This window comes from Anas platyrhynchos, chromosome 7 (assembly GCF_047663525.1).
Source record: "Anas platyrhynchos isolate ZD024472 breed Pekin duck chromosome 7, IASCAAS_PekinDuck_T2T, whole genome shotgun sequence".
Classification (NCBI taxonomy): Eukaryota; Metazoa; Chordata; class Aves; order Anseriformes; family Anatidae; genus Anas; species Anas platyrhynchos.
In genome coordinates this window covers 4073962-4095669 of record NC_092593.1, presented here as the reverse complement: position 1 = coordinate 4095669, position 21708 = coordinate 4073962, and the positions used below count along the sequence as shown (strand labels likewise).

Below are 21708 nucleotides of genomic sequence, written 5' to 3'. Positions count from 1 at the left end.
GTGTAACCCTGGGCTGTGGTACAACTGGCCTTTCAGCCCCCACTTGAGATTCCTCCATCCCAGGGGGCAACTGTGGTTTGGAAGAAGAGCGTGCATTTAATTTCACTCAGAGAACTTATTGGAGTTGGCACTTCAAGAAAGACTCTGAAGTATATTTTTTGTCATGATTAGTGGCCCCCTCACCACTACGTTTGATTGTGTTGGAAGCGGAAAAGTTAAATTCTTATAAAATGATGATTTACAATCCTTGATTATCCAGGTAGGGTGCGCGGATTGCGCCAGCTTGGTCATGGGACTCCAGTCTCATCCGAGCTCATTGCTGTGAGAAAATAAAACTAAAATGTAAAAAAGCTGAAAACACATCCTCTGATTGCTCAGGGAATTTTCTTAGTCATACGTTATCTTTCCTAGTAGTTTAAGTTATTTTGTCTCCACTAAAACCCAAAGCAAAACAGTGCCCTGACACTTTCCCCTTGATTTCTGATCTGCAGCAGCCAAATTTATTTTTATCTCATGTCGTCTTTTCCCCTATGGTTATGCAAATCCTCAGAATAGGGGGCAAGGGGAAGAGCTAATTTTAAAGTCAGTAAATTCCAGTGGAAGATTTCTTCAGTCGCTCCGAGCGGGACTATCCTGGGTGCTGTTGCAGAGCTGTGGCTACCTCCAAATAACACAGGGGTAGGTGCCAAGTGGGGAGGCTGAATATTTTCCTTGTAGACACATAACTTTGCCCACAGGATTGAAGTCTCTTGCCTTAATGCTCTGTTAAGCTTCTCTGCAAGTACAAAGCTGTCTTAGGAGGCACACGTTGGTGAAACGTATCTCTGTACAACCGGCTGCTGAATATGACTTCTGTGTGGAAAGGGTTTGGTGGTAGGTGAAGGTGAGACTCCTGAGAAATATCTTAGAGAAAACATGGGACACCAAAACCTCATTGCTCCTTCCAGCAATCTTTCTCTGTTTTTGTTAGCACGTGCTATATTTTGATATATTTTTTGTCTTTTTATTTTTTGTCTTTTTCATTCCCCACCCCCTGCAAGAGAATTCCATTTTCTTCCAAATTTCTTTTTTTTTTCTTTTTTTCTTTTTTTTTTTTTTTTTTCCCTCAATACAAGTTTTCCTCAAATCTGTTTAATCCTATGTTTAACTCTAGTGTGCAGAAGGAGATACTCTGTGGATTTCTAGGCTGAAAATCCAGCAAGGATAACCCTGGGGTCTGCTTTGTGAACAAACACAAGTGTACCAGTGTGTATATACAGGTGTAGGAACTGAAATGCTAACTGCTCTGTGTGTTTTACCAAAATCATTGGAGGTAATCAGAGTATGTGGCATGTGTAACAGCTTCCTACCAGCGCTGCGCTTTTGTTCAGCATGCTGGTGCTGGGTTAGTCAATGCAATTTGTGGTCAATGTCTGGAATCACATTCGGATCCTCTTTGCTCTTCCTTTGAGTACCATTGCAATACTCATTACTGCAGTGAATTAACCAGAGTCAGGAAACTGCTGTGGGGCCTCAAGTTTCTGTATCCAGCAAAACACATAAGCCTCTCCTGGTATGGTGTGTCAAGGGGCCGTAAGTGTATCTTTCAATGCTGGGTAAATTGGAAAGAGTTTAAATATCCATGTAGGCCTTTGTCTGTTTTGGGGAATGGAAGATGAGGATGTGAATATTTATGAAAATAAAGTAATTTAGGTGCAAGGTCCCAGGTTTGGAAAATTTGGCCCATAAAATACGTGCACTAGGGGTGCTTGTGGTTGCATAAGATAACAAAATTCACCAGTTGTTTGGATTAATCTCCCAGGCTACTTCTGGGACATATTGTTTTCACATTCATGTAGCCTGATTAAGCTGCATATGAATTTATGTCCCAGTCTTGCAACCTAATAAACCTATACGATTTAAAATGCGTGACAAGGGCTATAGGGTTTGATGTGTAAATTCTGCTTACATGAGGCACTGTGTGCATGCCTGCCTCTCCGCAGAAAGAGCTGAATGCATCCCATGTCAGTCCAAGAATGAACTACATGTCTGAATGCCAAAATAAGTAGAATAAATAATTTGTTTCATATATGTGTTTGGGAGCTCTCAACCTAGATGCTCCCTTCCAAAAATTCAGCTCTCCATTTGCAAATTCTCTGGAAGTACAGTTTTTGTTCAAACTTTTGGAGTCCCTTTGATCTGGCTGGAAATTAGAGCACATCAGGCCTTGTACGTAATCAGAAAATGCCGTGTGAAAACAAAGACTGCTGGGAGTAGCATCTTTGTGAAATTCCAGCTAGACCAAACTCGTTCGGTGCTGTTCAAGCCCTGAGCTCACTGGTCTCATGACTATGCGTGCAGTCCGGGCTGCTTTCTGAGGGCGGCTCAGGGAAAGAGTTAAGCCTGTTCTCCTCTTCTAGTTGGCAGAAAGTTTGCAGTTTAAAATTACATACTGACTCTGGTGTAGAGACACAAGAAATTATAGAGCAGACACTGTCCAGGACAACGTATAATTTAAAATGTACTAAAGAATGTATACCACATGGCAAAGTAAGTGAAGTGCTTCTTCAAATATAAGTGTTTTGCATAGAAAGGCTGTAATTATCCACTCCTAGGGAAATGTTTGCATTCATTCTAAATCAATATTTACTATTCATCTCTTGTGTTCAACAAAACAAGGATTTAACATTTTTTTGTTTTAATGAGGTACTAAGACTACAATAATACTACAATGTAATTGTCTTGATACAAAATATTGCTAAATTGTGTTGCTATTTTGGGAGCAAGCAGTTTTTAAAAGGAGGGGTATCCCTGTTTGTGAAATGTTACTGTAGTAACACACAATCCAAGCTCAGCCAAGCAGGGAGACTCACCAGTTTCAAAGAGACGTTAAGCTGCCTCTCTCTGTTAAGGCCCTTAACTAGGATCATTCGGGTGAGTCCTCCATCTCTCCCCTTACCCCCCCGTCCTGAAAGCATCAACCTCTTTATAATGATTCCTTTTCGTCTGGCATCTCAACAACAACAACAACAAAGCTGCAATTTCTGTTTCTGGTTTTAAGGTTGCTTTTTTTTTTTTTTTTTTTTTTTTTTTTTTTTTTTTTTCCCCCAGCATCCTGCAGCAAGGCAGTGGGAGCTGGGCACAGGCAGTAATTGGGCTGCCACCATCCCCACACACTGGTTCAAACCTGCTGTTGCAAATGGAGTTGCCTGAACTTCAACCTCCTGGGAAAATTTGGGGATGTTTCCATAGGATGGTACCAGAGCTCTGTCCTTTAGCTTTTTCAAGGAACTAATCAACATTTAATGCATTTCCTGGGGATCACATAGTGAAGGAAGTGGTCCTAAAATTACATAGGGAAGAAAGGTCCTTCCTGCAGCAGGACCTATCCTGATGAGGATAGGTGAGGTGAGAGAATCCTGGTGAGGTGAGAGAATTTGAGCAAGGTCAGAGGTTTTGGAGGAACACCACATGCAATCACAGCTTGTACTGCTGCTATACTGTGGTTTAGAGGAAGTCCTTGCAGCAAGCATCCTTCTGTTGGAATTTACCTGGCATGTCTTAAGAGCCGTATTTCTCCAACGACTCTAACTTAAAAAACAAACAAGCAAACAAACAGAACCACCATAACAAACATACTTTTGGCACTGTTGTGGCTCCATGTGAATCAAATCAGATAACTGAAAACACTTTGGTTGGAAAATCCTTTAAAATTCTTTTTAAAAAAATATAAAATTATTTTTATTCTTACGTGCTGCTCACTGTACTGCAGACTCTGGCCCACCCTTTGAAACTCTAAATGGTTTCACTTCTGCTGCTAAAATTCATGGTACATATAAATGTAGGCTCTTGAGTGAATTTCAGTCTTGTATCCAAGTAGATAGCTCTGTATTTTTTTCCTATGAGTTTGAAGTCATTCTTGTTCTCCAAAAAAAAATAAAAATAAAATATATAAAATCATGCACATAACAGAGTGAATAGCTCTGAGAGAAGAGCACTCTCTTTCTCTAGCAAATGTTATTGTAACTGGTGTTTTAATTCTCCAGATATCTCTCAGTGTACAGGGTAACAAAAGGCTGTGTAGTGCCTAATCATTCAGCAGTGATCCAGGAAAAAAGCAGAAGGTTAAGAGCAAGTTCCTAAAGTCTGTAAAATCAATGGGACACTAGAAAGGGAACTGAAGTGTACCAGAAGGGACCTCTTGAGGGTCATTAAAAAAAGCAGAAACTGATTATGAACAGAGCTTTTACCCGAAGAACTGGAGGGGGCCAGCAAAACCATTCTGCTGCACTCCAGTTAAATGTCTAATAGTGGAGACATTTTCTGTACAGCCCATAAAGGATAATGAGGACGGCTTTGATAGCTTTCAAGAAAGTTGTTCTTGTCAGTGTTCACAAAAACATGATCTGAGCATGCACTTGGAGCACACAGGCTATGGTGACTGCACATAGACTGTGAAAGGGAAAATGGTAACCACTACTGTGCCTTTCACCTCTGTAATATGCCCTATTTATTATGCATGAAAAAAAAAAAAAATATCAACCTAACTATGCCATGTAAGTGGTAACAGTGAGGAAGCTTGGTGTTATGCTTACCAACTTGGTACCTCACCTTGATGCTAAGTGGGATGCGCAGAAAGGTGCCAGTGTCGGGTGATCTCATGTATATTATCTTAGATTCATATCTCTCTTATTCCAAAATAAATGAGAAATAAGATCTTGACCTAAAGCTTATTGAAATTGGTCATCATCAGCAAAATTTGGATTAACACCTAATAGCTTTCTGTTCAGTTTCTGTTCAGTTTCTGCCCTGGGAAAGCAACCCACTGAAAGCCTAAAACACGGCAGTGGGAATAGAGATGTTTGTGCTCTTCCTGTTTCTGACCCTGAGCCTCTGTGAAATTTTGGGTGAGTCACAGTTTTTTTGTGATTCATTTTCCCAAACAGTAAAACTAGTACAAGCTCACATATCTTACTGGGATACTCTAAAAATTATTTGTCCAAAAAAAAAAAAAGTTTGAGATGCTATTGGGACAGTTTTAGAAGTTCGGGATTGTATTGGTCACCTTAAAAAATAAGGAGCTGGTTCTGTTTTTGTACTACAGGGCTGTTGTGTTGGGGAAAAACACCAGAAACAATTATAGTAAAAAATAACTATTTTTTTTTGGTACTTCAGAAGAAAGAAACCTTTTCTGTAGAAATGGATATTCACAGGAATGAACCAAAATGTGAGTCAGTCTACCACCGGTGAAGCTGAATTGTGAAATATTTGTGTCATTGCTCTGTGATTCCAACTATCTTCAATTAATAGAAAAAATGCAGGAAATTCAGGTGGAAGGAATGCATGGAAATTGAAGTCAAAGAAAATATTCGTTGTGGCCTTGGCAAAGTGAATTTTCTAAGCTGAAGTAGCTTTTAAGCAATTAGCATCTGCTGAGTGCAATTACTGTGTGACACGCAGCCCCAGATGGAGGGCTTGAACAGCCAGCGGCCATCTGGATTTTGGTCTTTGCACAGGGAATGCTCTGTTCTGGCTCTCACCTGGTTTGTGAGACAGCTCTCCCTCTGCCCTGTGTGGCACAACCAGCCTTGAGTCATGTTGGGGGAGACCAGTGAGATGGTTCCTCCACCTATGTGAGATCCAAAGCTTCCTGAAGTCCCTGGAGGGATTATTACTGATGATGTTGACCTTTGAGTTGGTGCTTTGCCCTTAGTTTTCCAAAATGAGGTAAGTTACTGGAATAAAATCTACTTCTGAACCATAAGTGGCTTGATACACTCTGGTCTCCAGTGGGACATATGGCTTGGGAGACTTGGCCTCTGAAATTGCACATAGAAAATCAGCTCTTAAAGAGAGAATGTTATCAACGGGCTTTTGTACTATTATTATTATTATTATTATTTTTAATGCATTGGTAAAAGGTATCAGACCCAACCACAAAGAGAATTCCTTGAAGTAATCCAGTTTTTAAAATGAAGCTATAGTTTAGTTCGTGAAAATCAAAGAGTAAAAATCAACTGACAACGGTTTCTGACTACTCTGTATCTAAAAACGGGCCAACCTCATCTAGTCTATTTAAAAATTGTGTATCCATACTGTTTGTATGCCAAGTTCAGCATGATGGAAATGAAAATGGTTGAGGTATAAACCCTTGGAAAACAGGGTTTATAATGGAAACAGTAATTGACTTTTAACTACCGCATCAAAAATACAATACTATAATACAAAGCCTAGCTCTTGGGATCCCAGCTCTACTTCTAACCTCAGGTTGGCAGAAAAACACCTCACCACAAAGCTAACTAATGTTTATAGTTTTTTTTTTGTTTTTTTTTTTTTCTTGCAAAAGGAACATGGCAAGTGAAGAAAATTTATAGGAACAAAGCAAAATTGGCAAACAGTTCAAAAGTTCTCTCTTGTAAGTTTTTGGTGTTTTTCCCAATCACTGATTCTCTCAGCTCATAAGACTAAGAGGAGATGCCATTCTTCTTCCCTGGATGAATGTTGTGTTTTTCTGATAATTTTAATCATGAAGCTTGAATCAAAACTGAGCCTTCCTCTCAGCTTTACAAATAGTTTGACTGTTCCTCCAGGGGACACAGACTTGGTTATCCTGAAAGGAGAAGATAAAAAAGACAAAATTCTTTACAGCTGTTGATTTCTCCTTCCCTGTGTGACTATGGATAGCATAACAGGGAAGAGAGAAGAAATGGTTCTGGGAATGGAGCAGAGTAAATCTTCTACTGATCTCATTAATGATGCTTACTAAAGATTGTCACCTTTGCTTAGTCTGAGCTGGGGTGCCATTTCTGCTGCCAGTTATAATTGTCATGATATCATGACACGTTGGGTTAGACTGAAAGTACCAGTACCAATTCTCTTTAGGGGCTGAAAAACATGGAAGATCAGGAAGTTTATTGGAGGACTGCCACTAAGCCATGGTTGAAAAAGGTGGACTGTTCCATGGACTTGTGAAATAAGAATGAATACTGCAAGATCTGCATACATTTTTTAAACAAATAAAAGAAAGAGAAATTCCATGGAGATAAACGTGCTTTAAAATTTCTTGTTTCTCTGTGTATCAGTATATAATCAAGTTCATATTTTAATAGGTAATGAAGAAAAGCAGAGAACAAAGCAGGAACATTTTATGTCCATACATGGCTTTAGTTCAACTACAGATTAAGAAAATAAATGTATTTGCTTTGCTTTGCTTTAGGTATTGAAGATGATATACTGCCATAATCTTAGATTATGATGAAGCTGCACTTTCACTTCTGCCAGTATCACTTGCTGCACTCATTCAGCTGCAGAGAGACTCTGCTGGAAGGAAAGACCATGTCCAGGGTCCCTCATCCCTGTGCCAGGATGCACAGGAGGGCTTCCAGGTGAGGTGAATGATGCTGGGAGAGTTGTAGGTTAGCATCAGCATCTGCTGTAGGCCTTTAATGCTGCCATTCTTTTTCAGATTCCTTTTTGTTTGTGAGTTGTTCAAATCCAGACTCTTCCAAATCAAGCTCCTGACACCATTTATATCCGTATGAGAAGAGTGGATGTGCCAAAACAATAAAAAGACGTTGTAAGTTTTTTATTCATTCTTCCTCTAGCTTCTGAGTTCATGGAAAATGCTTGCAATAGATTACTCAATGGGCGATAGCTGTGATAGCGGTTGCAACAATACCAACAGGGTGCGAGGCTAAGCAACACAAAGGTCTGTTGATGATCCGTGTTAGTGCACATATGTATGCTCAAAATGAAGAAAATAGGTCATGTATAGAACAACTATTTTTAGGCAAATTTTCCAGTATTTTTTCTCTTGTCATTTTTTCCCTTGGGTATGGAACACCCTTCACTGCAAACTATCTTACTGATGTCAGTGTAAAGAAGACCTGGTACCTAATGCAAAAGACTATTGCTAAAGCCCTGGAGTGGAGACAACTTACCTTTACTGGCATTCACGTCTTTACTCAAACACAACTCCATTTGAAAATGATTAGGAAATTGCCGGTGCAAATACCAAATAAAGACTTCAAGTATTGGCCCTTTATGATGAGTGATTTATGATTTATACTTTAAACTGTATAAGGTATGCATTTCTATTCAGATTTTGAAAAACAAGCCGGGGGGGGGGGGGGGGGGGGAAACAAAACACAATAGCTTTGTGAAAAATATATACAGTCATGGAATTTCAGTACAGTCTTTGGAAAAGGATCAAATAATGATAAGGCTTGGCTCTATAGGGATATTAACATTTTTAAAGAAATCAATGTGAAATAATTTTGAGAATGTATGTATGTTTAAATTATGAAAAAATACAGCATGAATATACATTTTGTTGTTAACTGCTCCCTGTTGTTTTGGGCACTTGTCCTGCTTTAGTACAAGTTTTGAGGAGGAAAAAGCTGACTGGAGCACAAGCTACATTTCAAGTCCTATTTTAGTCTTATTTGTGATCATGGATTTCCTTATTTTTCTTATCATTTTTTTTTCTTTGATTTGCTTTTCTAAGGGTATTATCTAGCTCAGCTTGGCACAGTTTGAGTGCACAACTACAACCTTTTCCATGACCCAAAAGTCAGTGCCACTCTGTGGGCTGGCAGTTTGCAAATAAAACTTATCCTTAATGAAGTGTGGAAGCTCCTGTTCTTTTCCTTCCTCGGGAGACGTGCCTTAATCTCTGGCTCAGAGCCTTGTCAAATGCTGCAGTAAAGAACTGGCAAGCTCAGTGCTGCTAATGGATTGAAATCTCCACCAGGTTGTTCATTTTTAATATTTTTGGGAGGGCCTTTTTTTTTTTTTTTTTTTTTTTTTTTTTTTCTCCCCTCAATACTGTGGCAGACACAGTTCCAGCTGTCAGTCTTCTGAAATAATAGGTTAGGGAAATTAGTGACAACTCTATGGTACATGTAAGAGAAATGTATATTGTGCCAAAAAGTATCAAGGATTTGGTCTCTTATGTAGGTCAATTATTAAGGGAAAAAATAAGATTAAAACCAGGGGCTGTTCTGTGTATTTGAAGTTCGTCCTGAAGATATAAAATTGTGGTGTTTATGCTTATAACTTTTGACAGGTTCTCTAAGTCATAGGCATTTTGTCTCTTCTATAGTAGAAGCTGAAAATGTTTAGATTTTTTTTTCTTTGTGCCAGAAGGTAACCATAAGCTTCTGAATCACATCTGAATTGCTTGACAATGCTAAAATGCACTATTGGAAATTTTGACTGTCTCTTGTATTTTTTCAGAATATGTTAGGCTAATATTGGGATTAGGGTGGCTCTTCCTAGTTCTGGCATAACAAGAGAAAACTGCATTTTTCACATTTCGGATTGTTTTCTTATTACAGAGATGTGCTATGCAGTCTCAGCTTGACTTTTCTACTGACACTGTTTTCGTGCGGCTGAAGACCTCTTAGCAGGATTTATGTCTTCACAAAACCCTTTTGAATCCAGAAATTCAGACTGGCCTCAGATAGGGTGCAAGAAGTTATGCACCTTTGCAGTGTGTTTTACAATAATATGTACTGAAACCTGTTGTTTTTCAGAATTTGTGAACTTTAAGACCAAGAAAAAAAAAAAAAAAAAAGAGAGAGAGAGAAGGAAGAAAGGAAAAAAAGCATTTGTATATTCGCTCATGCTAGAGGCAGGAATTTGTAGTGTTCCTTTAATCGCTGTTAACCTGGTTCTGTCAATGTCAATAACTCTGTGACATCTTGGGAGGAGGAAAACCCATGGGCTGATGGGTACCAAAAGCAGTTCAGTGCTAAAACATTATCAAATAATGTATGTGAGGTAGTGGTGTGTTCCGTGTCATTGTGCCGGAGAATTGCTGGTATGATTATACTCATTTGAGACATAGGGGCTCCTTGAGAGAAGACAGGCTGCCTTCATGGCAGGATGGATGGAGGGAAATGAAAAAGAGGCGTTTTTGTACCACTGCATTTTCATAGGCCCTTGCGTGTTACTGGCTGGGAACTTGGTGCAATTTATCCACCGAGCAGATGGGAAACCATGTTGGTACACCGCCTCAGTGCAATTTTGGTCTGTCTGGACTTTCAGGCAGAGCTGTAGTAGTCAGGGTCTTCCAGCAAGGAATTTATGTGTGTTCCTGATGGTTTTATATATATTCCACCAGCACCTGTAAAATATGATCTCTTTATATAATAAATGCTTCTCAAAAGCTCTTTAGCTACAAAGACTGGATCCTCACCTGGTGTAAATCAGGAAATGCTCTCTGAGAGCCTGGCCAAGTACATTGTGAATATTTAATGTAAGCAGAGAGCAAAGCCTCTGTTTCTGCCAGATCAAAATATTTGTATGCTGCATTTAATCTGGTGTTTTCCATAGAATTACTTTGCACCTATGGAAAGTACTGAAGTACTGGAAAAACTAGTCTTCTTGAAATATTTTCATCAGTAAGGATGGTATGACCTGCTTTGGAGGACCATGGAGACCTCATGTCTTGTTATTTCTGCTCCTCATAGGATTTCATTAAGGAAGATGTGTGAACAGAGTCCATATGTGCACCATTGCACATAGATGGTCTAGAACCTGTACATCATCTCTGCAGCTGTCCAGGTTGCAGATTGCTTAAAAATACTTCTGAGCTGCCTACTAGAAGTGGTTTGCAATCTATAAGGACAATAGCTAGATTTAGGATATACATGTAAAATTGCATATAAGAATTGACCAAGCTGTGATATGTCATGTCGGTACAGTGATTTTTTGGAGGAAAATTTTAAAAATATATCTTTTCTTAAAGGTTGAATTTTATGTTAAAAATGTGCATTTCCAGAATGATTTGAAAGAATAGTGAAAGACATCTGAGTCCTTGGGATTAAAAGGAAATATGTACAGGATCTCAGAGACAGGAACCATGGGAGCTGGAGAGGAAAAGCATGGGAAAAGGCATGAGGGGAGAAATTAAAATCTAATTTGTTCAAGGATGGACTAAAGAAATTAAATCTAATATTAAATCTAACAACTAATAGGAAAGGACTTCAGGAACTGCTGGATTTGTGTGTAATGCTTTGCTGCTGGATTTCGGATGAATGATTCTGGACTTCAAAGTGCTGTCTGGACCTTGTACCACTGAAGGGTATCATCACACAGTTTTTCTCTCCTCTACCTGCACAGAGTTTGATTAGTAGTGAAGGCCCAAAGTGACTAAGACATGTATTAATGTAAGGCCTCCAGTTGTAAATCAATATTTGAAATAAATGATTTTAGCTATTCATTATGGAAACTTCACTCTGAAAATAATTATAAGTCTAAAAGTGAAAGTGAGATTTAAGTCCTGTGTTGATCTGCAGAGAATTGGCAAGCACTGTACATACTTAATCAGTCACACTGTAGCTTCCATGCTTAAGATGGAGCTTGCAATTTGTTTGTTCTGAGAAATACAGTATATTCATTCATCATGTTAATTCAAATTAGGGCATCTGAGGAGTAATGACAACCTTATTTTGCAAGATTATTTGCAATGGTTTAAAGAATGTACCTGCCAACATGAAAAATCAGTAAATCTGATTGTGGCATGTTCAACAAGAGATCAACATGCCAAGTTTTGTACAAAGCAAAATATCAGAATCCTACAGAGCAGCTCATACTTGCTTGTCCAAAATTTGCATTAGCATTTGAAACTTTCAATTTCTTCTTTATAAGGAAGATTCTTTGATAAATTTCTGTTATATTTATCTCACTAAATAGCAACAGTCATCCACTGCACTGGAAATTTGGGTTGTATCAGAGCTGCACTAGAAATCAATGTGTTAATTACTGAATTATTTTAGAAGATTGTTTTTTCTTTCTTAAGAAGAAACAAAGTTTTATTATTATTCCAGCTTTTGCAGAACCATATGTTTCCTTGATACTTAAAGCTACTTACATCTATCTTCCTTACCGAATTTCAATGTTACCTTTTATAACATACAGATCCCAATTGAGAAGAACATACACTGGCTATGGCAATAGTTACTGTTTTTCTCTCTTATATAGTTCTTACATGGTCCCATTAGCAGTTTCTCCTGCACCTCCTCCTTCTCAGAATAATAAAAAATAAAAATAAAAAATAATTTAAAAAAAAGAAATAACGATCTTGCTCTTTTTCTCCCTTCCAAGTAGGTAGGAGAAAATTGCTTGATTAGATTATAGGGTCTGTATATGTGTATAAAGAATTTATTGTGGGAAATCTATATTAGTGCCAAAACGATTAATGTTAATTAATGTTCCCAAGTTTAATAACAAAAGAATTAATAGTGAACAGCCACTTACTATAAAGTGTTTCCTTGACATTTCTTGCTAAAAATAAAGATTCTGAGCATGTCACATAGATTTTGGGAAAGAAGTAAAAGAAAGATTAGGTAAAGAAAACATCTCACTGTAATTTAAACCATTATTTGTCTGACAGCTTTTTATCTCCTGTCTGGAAGAAATAAACATATTAAATTTTTTATTAAAATAGTTAGGCTTTGTAAGGGTATTTTTTCCCAGTGCAATAATAAATATTTATTTCTACCAGAAACAAAGAAGCTTGTCTATGAGGCTTTTACTGATGCTTAGCCAAAGGTATGAGTCTTTTAACTAATAAATACAGCTCTTACAGACTTGCTTTCTCTTCTTCGGTATAAATTTTGATGTATAAGTAACATTCCTACAGAGACCTGGTCATTCGCTAGTATTGATCATCTGCCTCCCTGTCCTCCAAGGCATTGGCACCTTTGATTATTGTTTATGAAGGATGAAGTGCACTATATCAATTAAAGAATAGCTCTGAAATTCAGAGTTAAACCACAGCCACAGTAAATTTCCAAATAAATAACAGAGGCTTAAAGCAAGATTTTCAGACATACGGGCTGGACACTGGATGTGGCCAGAGAAGGAGTTTAACATGACCTAGCAAGCTCTTGCAAAATCCTCCTTCTGTTGCTTCTGCTCTTCCTATCCCCTGTTGTGCTCAATTGGCATTGCTTTAAATATCACCTCCTAGCTGTCAGCGCAGTGGGGCAGCGTGTCTGGACGAGATGGTAGGAGACTGGTGTTAGGCACTCAGATCAGAAAGGGGATTGCATCCATTTGGGAAAAAGCACTTGGCCAAAGTGTCCAGCACAGAGTGAAATTCCATCCTTTTGAAGAAAAAGTGCATAAAAGAAAAATACTGTCAGATGTCCATGCACTATTAAGACAGAATAATTTATACTGAATTCTGCTCTTAGTGTTTTGGTAGATCTGTATGTGCTCCGCCTATGATCTGGATGTGGCTAGGGTTTCTATGTCTGTGCTTCTGGCAAATGTGGTCACTATTTAACCCAGACTGTATTTTTGTGCTTACCATCTGCTTAATTCTGAATGTCAGATCCACAACTGGCCCGCTAGTTATTTCTATTCGGTTATTTTGAACTTGATCGGTGCAGCAGTGAGGAAAGGATGTACTGGTTATGTGAAAATGTCAGCCGAGCTCAATCTCCTCCCAAAAGCTAAAACTAAATCTCTCTTTTTATTTATTTATTTATTTATTTATGGTGAAAACAAGGAAATTGTCCTACATTTTTATTGTGTTTTCTACAATCTTGTGCACTTTTGATTTTTGTTGAATTTAGAAAAAAAAAAAAAAAAAAAAGGAACTATAATAGTTAAAGCTGAGTTTGTAAGAGTTTTCTATTTGGTTTCAATGTGCATGTAGAAAATGTTTATTGTTCGATTTCCAGCAATATTCTATGTTTGCAGGTGTGAAAAAACTCCAGTATGTGACTTAGCCAGGAAGCATTTAGATGAAATGGCCTATCAGACCTTGATCCTGACCATGCCACCCTTTCAACATTTCTGGCCAGGCTACCCGCATACCCGTCTGAATATGTCTTGTGTGTCTATATGTCTGGAGTGTAAAATAACTGGGCATGTTTTTAATGACTCGCTGCACCATAGAAATCTGGGCATAACCAAGAAATACAGTGAAAATCGCTTATAGTTATTTCTTGTAAGAGAAATACTTAGTACTTTTTTATACTTCACAGGTCTGATTCAGTCATAGTCTCAAACAAATGTCATCACTGTTACCAGGGAGCGTATTGATGAGTGGATTAGACAAGCAAGAAGGCTGAAAAAGAGGTCTGCTCCAAGTTTTCTGATGTACGTTGAGGTCTGATGTCTGGAGATGGTAGCAGTAGAATGAGCAGGAAAGGGTATTTCTTTGGTGGCCACTGCTCGGGTCGTATTGCAGGATAAATGGGACAGTCAACCTTTGAAGTCTTGGGGATTTGCCCATCTCTTGGGTCACAAAACAGTGCTTCCAGGGCTTCCCCACACCTTCTCGTTTTCCTTCATTTTCAGTCATGAGACCTGAGAATGGATCACATCTCTGAGCATCTCCTTTGAATAGGGTTCTGTGTATGCTCCATCTTGTTGAAAGGCAGCCCTGCCTGCCAGATCATCAGTGGGAGAGGGGACATGGAGATCTTACCCTGCATTCAGAACATGTCCTCACTTTGGGGAGGTTTTTGTGTATTTCTTTCTTCTCCCTCAGGTAGCCCTCTGACACCCTCAACCTCTGCTCAAAAACAGCCAAGTCAAATGAAATACTCAGTATTGGTGAATATACTTGTACTACACAGAGTCTGCATGTGGTCCAAAAGCAGTTATCCAAGCTCTATCTGCCAGAGATGAAAATGTTAAGGTATGGATGATTGTAAACCATTTATTGTTTATGAATTCAAAGTCCTCTCAGATGTCCCTGGGTGCTGGATTTTGCTTATGGATCTCTGAACTAGCTGAAGGAAATGTAAAATGAAATGTAGACAGACAGCTCCCTCTTGAATACATATCCATGGAGGCTCGGGAACACTTGTTATGCTAGCAAGGGTGTGGAATAAATTACACTGAGGAAATTTGCTGTAGATCCACCTATTTTGGACGATAGGCTGTGTGCACAACGTGAAAGCCCCTCCTCAGGGAGCTGCCGTCACCGTGGTGCAGACAGGTGGATCTGGAGATGTGCGGGCTTGCAGAGTGGCAGAGGACCAGCAGATCAATATTTAATGCGAAGGCTGCTGCAGCCCCTCACATGCATTATTTATTCCTGCTTTTGGGTACAGATGGACCTGAATCAAGCCGTGCATCCAGACTGCAGGGTATTAGAAGTGGGTCCAAGTGTTTCTGATTGTCCTTCCCTTCAAAATGGGGCAATTCAAAAGCTGATGTTCAACCATGTCCCTCCTCCTCCCTTCACACAACACACAGGAAAACACTTCAGGGAGGCCTTTGAAATTTGTGTCAGATTACACTGACTTTCTCTCACTGAGGGCACACAACACTGTATTGCAGAACAGAATTAGGACCTTAGAAAGAATTAAGCATTTCAGATTTTAAGTGCACTGACAACATACAAGCAAACTCAATCTTATAAAACAGAACTTTATTGTACAAATTGACACACAAAATAAAAGCCCATTGGGATTAAATGAAATAATCTGAAAAACACATTATGATGAGTAACCTTATGACCCTGGCTCATGTCAGCAAGTGAATATCTCTGCTTGAGATTTTTTTTTTCCCTGACAAACGATTAAATACCAGTGATATGATAACATGCAATGCTAACATAACAAGGTATGAGCAAGAGGGATTTGCTTTTGACTAGTTAAGAAGTAGGCTTACTAATTCACAAATTTATTATAAGATTAGCCTCTAATACCTGATAATCACCTTCGTCAAGGAAAATTTCTTCTCTTCAAAAGGCAAAGGAAATTTATAGATGGGTCTTGAGCCAGGCTTGTGGGTGGTATACAACGTTTATGAGAAGTCCGGTCTCCCTCATGGAATAAGGGAAGAGATGCTTTGTTAGCAGGCTGGGTACAGCAGAGCAGAAATAAGACAGGCATGGCAAAAGCTCAGGAGCTTTAAGATTATTAATCTCTTCACAGAAGACAAATTTGATCTCTGTCAGGCTGTCCATTAATTTTGATGGAGATACTTTTAAGATCTTATGTTTGTATTTTAGTGGGCCTATTACAGCTAAATACACAAGTGAAAATGTATTCTTACAGCATACACAGATGAGTATTCCCATTTCAAAGGTGATGTTGTCATACAGATATAAGAACATCACTGTTTGCTAGAGTCTTGTTATTATCTACTTTGCAATAGGCCATCTGGACTTCAACTAAGAAAGGGCTCCCAATGTGTTAGGCTCATGCAAACATCTGGTGAAAAAAGGCCTTTCCGCCCAAGGACTTTTAGCTTGAGCTAATAAAAGAGGCAAAGTGTGGGAGAGGAAAAAAGAAGGACAGAGGGGGAAAAAAAAACAACACCAACTTTCTGCAGTCCCACAACCTTTTACTAACAGATGGAAGTCTGTCTCCTGACTCCTGGCCTAGTCCCATTGCCAGTAGAGGAGAGTGTGTAATTGTTGAGCACAAATATATACCCGAGTCTCTTGTGCAACATTACTGTGAACAGGTACAAGAGTAGCACAAGTCCTGCAATATACAAGTTACATTACAAATGAATTGTGATATAAGCATTTGCTGAATTGCTGCCATAAGCTTTAAGGTTCAAAAACAACAGGTAGATGACAAAAAATTTTGCATGGGTGTATAGTTAGGTACAAAGGTTTCCACTCTGGATATCAAGCAGGTATGTCAGTTTGTTTGCTCTTGTATTGCCCTGTTTTTTTTTTTAAAAAAAAAAAAAAGAAAAAAAAAAAGTGAAGGTTTTGAGAATCGGCAGCTGTAGAAATGAGGAGAGCAATATAGAGCAATATAAATGTTGCCTCAAGATTTCTGAGGCTTCATTTCATTGGAATTTGTGTCCTTCATTTCCTTACTCTTCTACCAGGTCTTCACCTTCTTGCATTGCCTCCAGTCCCTCCATAGAACCTACAAACAGTGCCTCAGTTTCCCCTGAACTTCTGCTTGCACAAGAGGCTGGGCACTATGCAGAAGGTTACACCTGCCTCCTGGCCAAGGCCAAGCCAAGAGAAACATTGTTGTAGAGCCTTGTAAAGACTCCTGCAGCAGAGGCAGTCCTTTTAATATCCTACCTGTCTCCAGCTGCCAATGTTTGCAGAACTTAGAGGAATTTAATTATCTTCAGGGCTTCTATCTCTCTATTGAATTAGATTGAAGTAAGCCAGTAAATTTTCACATGGTTAAGGAAGGAAAGGTCTGGCAGAGAGGACTATGTGTAAGCTTCATTTCTTCTGCATCGTTGTCCAAAAAACTTGAACTCAACAAAGTGTGGTATTTTGAAAAGTATAAAAGCATCTGAACTATAATGAAGTTTTTCTGGTTATGAAAAAAATAAAATAAAATGAATAAATTATGGGATTAAGTAGAGAAGAAAGCAAAGGTTAGAGGTCTTGTTATAGCAGTCTCTTCTTTGCATGACAAGGAGAAAGAGATTAGAAGTCTCCATGACTGAGAATATGCACTTCCCCAATGAAATAGCAGTTTCAAAGTCCAAACGTGAGAAAAAAAAAGGCTTGTTTTTCCAAAATATTAAAGGGATCTGAGGCTCAGGGTTCTTAGTCATTTGCTTTCTATCAGTTTCTCCACACCGGAGCAGGACAAACAGATGGGAGAGAAAGTCCTGTCCTTGAAGCCTGCAGCATTCAGCATCAAAGGTCTTTGTGGGGCTAGGACCAGGTGAGGATAGGCAAAGCCACACACCAGACAGAGAAGCAAACAGTTTCTCATGGCTTTTAAGTGGCAATTTCAAGGCTAAATGTGAATGTTCTTGCACAAAGATATGGGCAAGAGGCCCTTTGGAAATCATTCAGCAAAGTTATAGAGCTGCCTGAACCTGAGCCAGGCAAAAATACTAGGACCTGAACCAAAAGGAAATATTTTATAGCTTGAATGCCTTTTAGCAATCATTTTTTCTATTTGGAAATGCTTTTTTCCTCTTGTAGCTTAGATGAAAAGATTAAAGTATGATAATGATGTAGTGGAACTGTCATGTTTGGCCAGGTGATAACTAAACATTCTAGATATCCTTGTATTGGCTTTCAAGCAATCATGGATATGCATATTGTTCTACCTACAATTATGTATGTATGAACATTCCCTTTCTATCTTTTTCAAGTTATTTATATATAAATATGCATATATATTTAAAGGTGATGGCAGAGCTACACTAAATGAATTAGAAGCCCACTCTAACTCAGTTCATACGCACACAGGGACTGTAAGATTCAAAGACTGAGGGTCACAGAATCACAGAATACTTTGGATTGGAAAGGACCTTAAAACGTATGCAGTTCCAACCTCCCTGTTATGGGCAGGGACATCTCTCAGTAGAGCAGGTTCCTCCAAGCCCCACGCAGCCTGGCCTTGAGCACTAGTAGGGATGGGACAGCCACAACTGATGGTCAAGGTGAGAGCTGATTTCTCAGCATATTTATTCTAAAACTCTTTCACAGATGTTATTAGAGGCCTCTCAGATTCAGTTTTCATTGTTCCATAAGGGGTGCCTTCAGCCCTCCTCCATGTATGGTCCTGGATAGGAACTGATGGGGGCTGATCCCCCGCCTTCCACTCTCAGACCTACAGCTCCACAGCAAATTTTATTCCAGCCCACAGTTTGTAATGAGGAGCCAGTCACACCAACACTCCCTGTGATTGTACCTGCATTATTTATCAGCCAACGGACTTAACTCTGTCCCTTTTCTCAACCCAGCTGTAATGACTGTGTATTCAGGGTCAGTTCTCTCATCCCTTGCCAGTGGTGTGGGGTGAGGAGTGGCAGGGATTTTCCATGGCACTCAGTGCAATTCCACTTCAGGTTTTTAGGGACTTGGATGCACCTAAGTGATTCTTAGGCATTTGTCTTTAAAAATAGAAGTATTCCTTGCAGGGAGGCGTAGTCACAGAAGCTGTAGCTCAAAATCAGTGCATGCCATATGACAGTATTAATATATAAAAACTGCTAGATGAGGAATAGGGCACAAAAAAACCTGCAAGGCAGGCTGCTTGTAAGCACAGTGCTTACAAATTCGTCTGTATACTTTGACAGTCTAACTAATTTTCTTTTTAATAATTCCATTAACAATCCCTAATAATTAGCTGATCTAATTTAGATTTCCATTTCCTAATTTCAAAGTTATATTATTACAAATAGCTGAGGAACCTGGCCCTTAAAAATGGTGATAATATCCCAATGACCTGGGACCACTGTTGGAGAAAAGATTTCGCCTGAAAGGGTTTCAGGAAGTTACAAAACTCCTTTACATGGCCTGTTGGATCTGTGTATTATTTCCAACATTACACAAAATAAATACCAGGAGACTGGTGTGGTTTATACAAGAGTTTATAGAGAAAAAATCCACCCACCAGCTCCCTTGCTGAGGATTACAACCAGGTCTCTGCTGCCAAGTTCTCTGTTTAGGTAAAGCATGAGAAAATCTGCCATTTTTTTAGAGTCACAAAAGGGGTGCTACGGGGGGGCAGTGAGAAGCTGACAGCTCTTGCTGCTTAAAAGGCAGCTGTTCCTTCTCAGGTACTATTATTAATAAACCCTAAGGTAATGTTTGCTCTGAAATATGTCTAATTGAAATAATTTACCCTAACCCTTAGAGAATTATGAAACTGTTTTCATCATGTTCACACACAGCAAAATAATTATGAGATGCCATATGGAAAAGACATCATGTGGTATATGTATTTCTGAATGTATACTTTTTGAAATGGTTCCCACAGATAAATCATATAGCTAATTTACAAAGAGGAGGTGGATAGTAGTTCTTAAGTATGCAGTTTAAGTTCAAAATGTTTTCAGCCTGGGTAAATTTACAGTGGTGATGACATGCAGTAATTGCACTGATCACAGGCCGTATATCACAGAAGATGTCGATAGTGCCATTAAGTTGCTCCTCACAAAATGGAGCAGGGAAATTCTGCTGGTGGTGCTCCACTGCTGCGATGCGGCACTGCTCAGAGTTACAAGTCCTGCCTCATTGTAAAGCTCACCCAGTTGAGGCACAGGCAAGGAACCACTGCCCTGGCTGCCTGATGGTGGAGGTCTGTCTGAGCCTGGGGGGTCTTTGGTGTTTTTTTCTGAGGTCCTAACTAACAGCAAGTTCTGTCCAAATCACAGTCTCCAGATTCTGATGGATAAGACACATTACCTAAGGGCAAGTCAAGCCCTTGTGATGCTCCCCCATCACCAGGGTGTCTCTGGGACCTTTCTGGTTTGCATCCAGAGAGCTCTGAGCCGACACCTAAGCAAAGGGAACACTCTCTCCCTATAAAAATATTTTGAGCAAAGCCCATGAGAGAAATGTTCTTGGTGTTCTTATGATTCTTATGTTGGTATTGAAGTTTTTACAAAAGGTTTTATTCTTAATCTCTAGTCACCAGCATTATCATGCTTATATATAATCTATCTATATATTTATGCAGAGCTGTGTGTTTCATTAGATGTGGTAGCAGAATTCTGTAAGGCACCTCTTGGATCATTTCCAGAAATAATTGTGGTAGATGATGAGACATCTGAACCATCAGGAAAAGAACCTCAGAAGTTTTGAAGGTGCTTTTTGAATAAGGAACTCTTATTAACATTTCTAGAAATCTGGCTGGAGATCAGGCTTTCTTGTCAGACTTCTGGTAGTTCTTGTTTCCAGATGGATGGAAGAAAAATAAGAGAATAGCTTATTACACCCGTTCTGTTTTATGTCCGATGTGAAACCAGAAAGTGAAGAAGACAGACAGAAATCTTGTTCTGTCCAGTCCATTCCCTTTCTTTTAATGAGTCAAAAAAAAAAAAAAAAAAAAAAAAAAGTGGGGGATCTCTACTTTCAACAGTTCAAATTATTTTGTTATATATTGTGTATATTTTGCCCATATTTTGTTGAAACTAGCTTACCACTTGCTTCTGCAATTATTTCTATGCTGATTGGTGAAATAGTTGAAAGATGTTGTATACAAGGACAAATTCTCTCCAAGCACTCTATTTTGCAAGATCTATAGAGATGCACTGCAACTGCAGTGTTTATCCCCCAGTAATGACAGCATTATCCTGCATTACCACTCTAGGTAGTGTATTTGTCAACAGCCAGCTACTGATGAGTACAAGGAAAATATTTACCCAGCTTTTATTCCATAGCTTTACCCCAGTAATGCCGTTTCAGGAGGACCACAATGTATTTTTCAGATTTGTGATACATAAACCAAAAAGGCTGTGGCATTTCTGTGGCTGTAACACCAGTCCTGAAATGATCATCTTTAGAGATAGTAATTATAGCAACTTTGTTTTTAAATGAAAAGGAAAAATAAAATAACAAAGAAGTGATATTCTCCACAAATACCTAAAGAAGGGAGTTTTCTAATACTGTATGCAGAGCGCTAGGGACAGCCGTATTTGATGACTCCCTAATCTTCCCAGGAGTAACCACATATGCTAATATTTACTCACTATGTCTGTGCAGAGACAGTATCTGAATGCTGCTGAAGCATTAATGTGCAAGTATTTAATCTGAGCTTTTCTGCCATGGATCATTCCTGGGAGCCGCCTGCACTGGAGAGGTAGCCGTGCATCCTCCTCCTCTCTGTCATTCCTGCTTTTGGATGAGAAATGTGATGCTCTTTCTCCATCCTTAATGTTGCACAGACGAAAAGTTCCCCTTTTAGCAACTTTCAGTCATTTGTTTTTATGCTCACTGAAGGTGTATTGCATTCTGTGCTATTAAAGTGCCCTAAACCAAAAGTAACTTTTTTTTTTTTTTTTCTTTCAGTAGATTATTATTTC

General features: G+C 39.0%; 1 long non-coding RNA gene across 2 annotated transcripts in view; it reads left to right on the top strand.

The window, feature by feature from the left end:
• Nucleotides 1-469: 469 nt before the first annotated feature.
• Nucleotides 470-21708, top strand: part of LOC101799047 (uncharacterized) — a 43345-nt gene continuing 22106 nt past the window's right edge. For both annotated transcript variants that reach the window (XR_011810543.1, XR_011810542.1), the window contains exons 1-3: nucleotides 470-678; nucleotides 7196-7364; nucleotides 7445-7555. This is a non-coding gene — a long non-coding RNA (uncharacterized lncRNA). The remainder of the gene's footprint in view (nucleotides 679-7195; nucleotides 7365-7444; nucleotides 7556-21708) is intronic.